Here is a 7,185-nt window from a genome sequence, read left to right as displayed (position 1 = left end):
ACTGCTTCTTCTGTTTCACCTCCAGAATTTCTTTATGCTTCTATTATTACAGAGGGTGTTATAACTGTTTACATGGCTCTAGTCCCTTGACTAGACCAGGGACTCTTTGTCAAGATTAGGACTGTCTGTTACTGTCTTGTCACTTACACAGTGCCTGGGACAGAGTAGATGCCCTGTTGAATTAAATATCAATAGTACTGGATGGATTGGTTAAGACTGGATGAATTGAATAGATTTGGATAGATTGGATCAGATTGATATAAAGCAGAGTATTTGAGTCCATGTGTTGGTGTGTGGTGTAAATAATTAAGCCTGAATTGAATGTAGCATAAGGCAAAATTAGCTTAGATGGGACTTTGAATGCAGAGAGCTGTTTGCTTAATGATAATGCTTTACTGATGAGAAAATTAAAGCCTACGTAGAAGAGATGACTGGTCCCATGACATCATAAGAGTCAGTGAAGAAACTAGGCTTTCATTTTCCTAAATTGGTTCTCTTTCTATCATAACCAGAAGCCCCTTTGGAAAAAACAATACCACCACAATCACCACCTAGGTATTTACTTGATATTTATTTATAAAATACATATTCAAGGTAAAATTTGAAATTTTAAAAAGGGATAAGCAAAATCCACCATCCCCATATCATGCCTCTACTTCATCTCCAGACAAGTAACCACTGTTGACACTTGCTTATGTATCTTCCAGAAATTTTCTATTCATGCACAAACATTTATATGTGATTTTTTAATACAAATTATATGATATGTCATTTGCTTTTAAAATTTAAGAATATGTACAACAGAAATTAACACAATATTGTAAATCAACTATACTTCAATAGCAAACAAATAAATAAATAAATAAATAGATTTAACAATATATCCTGAACATCTTTAGTATCAGCCTATGTGAACCTACACCCTTGTTAGGCTACATGATATTCTACTATGAATACCACTGTTTATATAACTAGCTAGCTGTTACATGCATTTAAACATTTCATATATTTTAATATTACAAATGATGAAATATATCACCTATATGCTCAGACTCTCTAATTTATATCTCAAGCCCTGACCTCTCCTCCAGATTATTATACTATCTATCTACTTGGTATCTTCACTTTTAATATCAAATAGCTATCAAAACTGAAATGGTCAGAAAAGAGAATTTTTGTGTTCCCCCATCAAATTTTTCCTTTCCTAATCTTCCTCTTCTCAATTAATGACACCTCTATCCACCTAATAATACAGACTAAAATATTAGCAGTCATTCTTATTCCTATCTTTTCTTCAACTGTTGTATCCAATTTCACATTGGCTCCAGCTCCAAAATAAATCATGAATTCAACCACTTTCCCTGACCTCCATTGCTGTTACTCTAGGCTAAGCTCTCATCATGCTTCACTTGATTCACTGCAATAGCCTCCTAGCTGGTTTCCCTTGACCCTTTTGGTCCATTCACATTCACCACAAAATAGCAAGAATGATCTGTTGTTGTTTTTATTATCAAACAGAAATATATATTTATATGTGTATATATATGTGTATGTGTGTATATACATCCATAAAATTTAAATGAAATGAAATGCACAAATTTTAATTTTTCTGTTTTATGAGCTTTAATCCTATAAGATATAGAACATTAACATAATGCTGGAATGTTTTCTCATGCCTCTTTAAAGTCAGTCCATGTCCCCTATCTCCAACTCTAGCAGTATCAATTGTTCAGATTTTTTCCTCCTTAGGTAAGTTTAGCTTGTTCCAGAATTTCATATAAATAGAATCAACTGTGTTCTTTTGTGTGAATCTTCTTTCACTTAGCATAATGTTCTTGAGATTTATTCATGTTGTTAAATGTATCATTAGTCTGTTCCTTTTTTTTTTTTTTTTTTTTGTGGTACACAGGCCTCTCACTGTTGTGGCCTCTCCCGTTGCAGAGCACAGGCTCCAGACGCGCAGGCTCAGCAGCCATGGCTCACGGGCCCAGCTGCTCCGCGGCCTGTGGGATCTTCCCGGACCGGGACACGAACCCGTGTCCCCTGCATCGGCGGGCGGACTCTCAACCACTGCGCCACCAGGGAAGCCCAGTCTGTTCCATTTTATTGCTAGTTAGTATTCTATTGTATACATACACCACAATTTGTTCATCCATTCTTGGGTTAACGAACACTTGGGCTATTTCGAGTTTGGGGCTAAAGCTTCTATGAACATTTACATACAAGTCAATTTTTGGACGTATATTTTCATTTCTGTTGGGTAAAAACCTCAGGAGTAGAATTGCTGGGTTATAGGGTAGGATTAAACTAGGTTTTATAAGAAACAGCCAGACCATCTTCCAAAATTGTTATACTCTCAGTAACAATGTATGGGAGTGCCTGCTTTCTCCTTCTGCACTGTGGTTTTATTTCTTGTTCACTCTTTAAGATCCAGCCTTTTGGGATCTGAGCTTTATCTAGGGGTTCCCTATAACACTCCCAGCTTGGGTGGACCCTAGACTTCATCTCCTTCTCTGTGCCCTGAGCATCGATCAAAACAGAGATTAAAGTTCACCAAAGTTGCAAACACCCTTAGGATAAAAGCCAGTTTCAGGCATGTACCAAGTAGGATTCCTGGTATCATTTCATTTTGGCATCTGCAAATTCCTTACTTATTTGCAAGATCCTGAAAGTGTTAAACATATAAAATTATCCAGAATTTTTAGTTGTTTTTAATAGGAGGGATTCATTTCGCATTTTAATCAGATTAGATTTCATTTAGGACATCTAGTCTGCCATGCTGTCATAATTGGAAGTCTCCAGAATGTGCTTTAAAAAATGTAAAGCGGATCACGTTACATTTCTGATTAAAATTTTCCAATGGTTTTGTATGGCACTTAGAACAAAACTTCAACTTCCTAGGTTGACCTTCAAGGCCCTAGGTTACATGACCTGTGCTTACTCCTGTGATTTCATCTTAAAACAGTACACTCCTGCTACATTGGCCTTCTTTCTGGTCCTCAGACACAGACAACTTTTCTCCATCTTAGGATATTGCTAATTCCTCCACCTGGCTACCTCTTTCATATCTTTAATATCTCAGAGAGACTTTTCCTGACTTTACCATCTGAAGTAGCCTCCCTCACTACAAATCACTCTTTATCCCAACAATCTTATGTTATTTTCTCATAGCTCTTATCACTATAAGAAATTGCATTATTATTTCCTTATTTATTTGTTTGTCGTCTGTCTTGCCCCGTTAGAGAATGTAAATTCCATGAGAGCAGAGACTGTATCTCTTTTGTTTCACTGCTGTTCTCCCAGTGCCTGAAATTGTACTGATAACCTAGAAGCACTTAGTGAAGAATAGTTAAATGAACAAATGAACTGGTCTGCAGGGTCTAACCTTTAACTATTTACTGTAAACGTAGCCATGCCTAAGTATGTAAATATTAAATTTCCATTTAAAGAATAAACTACTTTCCTTTTATTTCTCCTTTACCTAGTGTTACTTGGATTCTTAAACAATTTGCTATATGTGCGTATTATCTATGAATTGCAGGGGTATTATTATATGTTCTATAAAGAAGATGTGGGTTTTCAAAGGGTTGAGAATCACGGTGCTACGAGCTCATGATTCCCTAGAGTCTAAGCACCAGACCCATATTTGTCCAGTATTCTACTGAACATCTTGTCCTTAGACACTGCATGGCATTCTAGACGTGTCCAAAGCAAATATCATCATCTGGCTTCACAAAACTTCCTCCCTGTGCTTGGTTCCTGAGTGCTACACTCTTGGCCACCATGCCCCCAGCCCCACCATCATTTAATTCATCAAAAGTATTATCTTTCTACCTCCTTGACATAACTAATGACTATCTATTCTTTTCCATCCCCATTTCCTTGCCTTAGTTTAAATGCTCATCATCTTACCCGTGGAACCTTGAAACATTCTACTTTTGGGTCTTCTTGCCACCCTTCTATCACTCTTATTCATAGACTATATGAATATCAATCATATTATGGATATGGAATAAAAAAGAGGCTACTGTGCATGACATTGACCATATTACAAATTCACATTACACGACCATCTTTCTAACGTTTCAAATCTGATCACATCCCTGGCACCACATTGCCTGCCAAAATAAATCCATCCCCCTCGGCATGGTTATACTGCCCTGTGTTACCAGGCCCCATCTTAGTTCTTTAGCCTCTTCCCCAACTCCATCCATGTCCTATACTCCAGCCATACAGACCAAGTCTGCAGTTCTCAAGACATGTTCTTATGCGTCTGAATGGATTTGGATATGTTTCCTCAGCCAGAGTCATTCCCGCCCCACCTCCTCTTATTTGCTGTTGATATCTATCATCATCCTCCAAAACTTAGCTCAGCCAATTGGTCCCACCATGGAGCTTTTCCGCATTTCACCAGGCTGGATTGCCTGGGCCTGAAATCTTCTCCTACATGTCCTTGAATCATCACACTTGCTGTGCTGTACTGTAACTCCTCATGTACATCCCCCAACTGTAATGCCAACTTCTCATAAAATCACAACCAGCCCCATGTTCATAAGAGACCAGACATAGGATTTCCCTGATGGTGCAGTGGTTAATAGTCTTCCTGCTAATTCAGGGGACATGGGTTCGAGCCCTGGTCCAGGAAGATCCCACATGCTGCGGAGCAACTAAGCCCGTGTGCCACAACTACTGAGCCTGTGCTCTACAGCCTGTGAGCCACAACTACTGAGCCTGCATGCCACAACTACTGAAGCCTGCATGCCTAGAGCCCATGCTCTGCAACAAGAGAAGCCACTGCAATGAGAAGCCCACGCACCACAAGGAAAAGTAGCCCCCGCTCTCCTCAACTAAAGAAAGCTGTGCACGACAGCAACGAAGACCCAACACAGCCAAAAATAAATAAATTAAATAATTTTTAAAAAAAGAGACCAGACACATAAGAGATATGTAACAAACATTCCTTGAGTAGATTAATGAATCTTGCACTTGTATGGTATATTTCTTCTAAGGAATATCATTTCCAATGTCTGTTTTATGAGCTTGAATTAATATTTCCCCAAGGTACTTGAGGCTTCTTTTATACATCCTTAGATTGGAATTTAATTAAACCATACATAATATAATTACTGCATATCTGCCACAGGCAAAGCAATATGGGCTTGAATACAAACAAACAAAAGACAGAATCCGTAGTGTTGTGAAGCTCACAATCTTATGAGGACATGATGGCCTCATAGAACTTTAGAGCTGGAAGAGATTTTTGCACTGTAATCCAACCCATCATTTTACAGGACAGGAAACTGAATGAGGAGCAGTCTGGAAAGCAGGTTGTAGTAGAATCAGACTAGAGCCAAACTTTCCTAGTGGGAAGAATACCACACACACACACACACACACACACACACACACACACAGAGTGGGAGAATGCTGTAAGTGCAGGAAACTTTCATATTTAGCCAGTAAATGACACCTATTTTAAAAATTGGAAATGCTAGTAAAGTGATGAGACCGTTGTGTAGCCTCAGACAAGTAATTTAGACTCTGTGCCTCCATTTCCTCATTTATAAAATAGGGATAATAATGGCCACCTTCCGGAGTGTTGTGGGAATTATAAATGATGTATGTGAAACACTCGATCAGCTACGGATGCTTTGCAAGCAACGTAAAACCCAATCTACATCTTAAACAAATAAAAGGTTTTTAAATATATATTTTAAATGTATATTAAAAGTCTAGACAGAGGAATTTGCTGGCCTTAATCCAGTGGAGGTGCATCCCTGAAAGTTTCTTGGCCTTTTCTTTATGTTTGTGGCCTCCTGGTGGCCACATAAGTGTTAAAGATCCTGACATCATGCCTGCATTCAAGACAGGAATGAGGGGGAAAGGAGAAAGGTCCTGCTGGACGTTTATCCCTTGTTATGGGGACAGCAAGCTCACCTAGAAACACCCAGCAGAATTCTGATTATCTCAATGCTATCATATCACCATCCCTTGTTAGACAAAAAGCTACAAAAGCAACTGCTTGGCTTTTAAGCATCTGTAGAAGGGATGTCAGGAGAAAGGGAGAGGGGAATAGCTTTTCAGCAGCCAAGGAACAAGACCTTCCACAGGAACCTACCATATGAGAAGCTTACTAATGGACAGTTATTGAAATTTTAAATGAACCTTCGAGGTTTGCTATGAATCTATGCAGTCGTCTTGATTTCTGTGCCCTAAAACAATGAACTTCTCATTCTAAAGAGTAAACAAGAAAGTACTGGCTGGCTTTGGTGTGTGGTCTGTGGCTCCACCATGCCACACCTTCTGCATTTCTTGAGATTGCCCTGGGATGATGGGGATTTGGTGACTTGCGTCATGAACTCCATTATTTTGTCATTAGCCTTCAAGGTAAAGTTCAAATATTAAGCTGGTCTTTATTTTTAACACCTTGGATTTGGAGGTAGAGGAGATTAGATGAAACCCCCAAAACACACTGAAGATTGTGAAGCAATGAAAATGTAAGTGGAAACATGAAGAATCAATGCGTTCTTTATCATCCTTAACAGCTTAAATAAAATGACTGACTATTCTCAGAGTCAAAAATAATTCAGGATTTAATTGGCAAGGGTATTTTAAGGTTCTGTCTTTTTCTATTTTTCTCCTGCCTTGGTGAAGCTATGAATTACGTTGCAGGCACTGAGCATCTTGAAATAGTAGTTACTAAGACAACGTCTTGAATTAAGAATTAATTGAATTTTTAAAAACTCCCCTCCATGCGCACACAAACATATTGGTATTGTGCTTCTCATTTTGCCTTTGCACAACATCTTCCTGAGAGGAGACTATATTCTTTAGATTCTGGAAGTTAACATTTTCACATCTCCATAAGTAAGTAGAGTCCTTTCAACATAACAGAGAATCTTTTTCCTAAAGGAAAGCTACTTACTATACAGAATGGAGTCATATTATATCTCAGTAGGTCTCCAGACTGGCTTCCACCAAATTATAGTAAATAGCTGCTATTATGTAAAAGTTGATTCCAGAGTTGCCATGATTATTTTTCAACAATGCCTGGGCTTGTTGACTGTTTGCTTTTCTTAATTTCTTGTGAGCACAAGGTTCCTCTAAAGTGGTAAACTATGCGCCTTGAATTTGAGCTATGTAAGAGCTGGCAGGTGCCACTGATGATATGAACTAAATATTCCA

The sequence above is a fragment of the Mesoplodon mirus genome, assembly GCF_964341445.2.
Source record: "Mesoplodon mirus genome assembly, chromosome: 12".
Taxonomy (NCBI): domain Eukaryota; kingdom Metazoa; phylum Chordata; class Mammalia; order Artiodactyla; family Ziphiidae; genus Mesoplodon; species Mesoplodon mirus.
Note: the sequence above shows the minus strand (reverse complement) of the source record.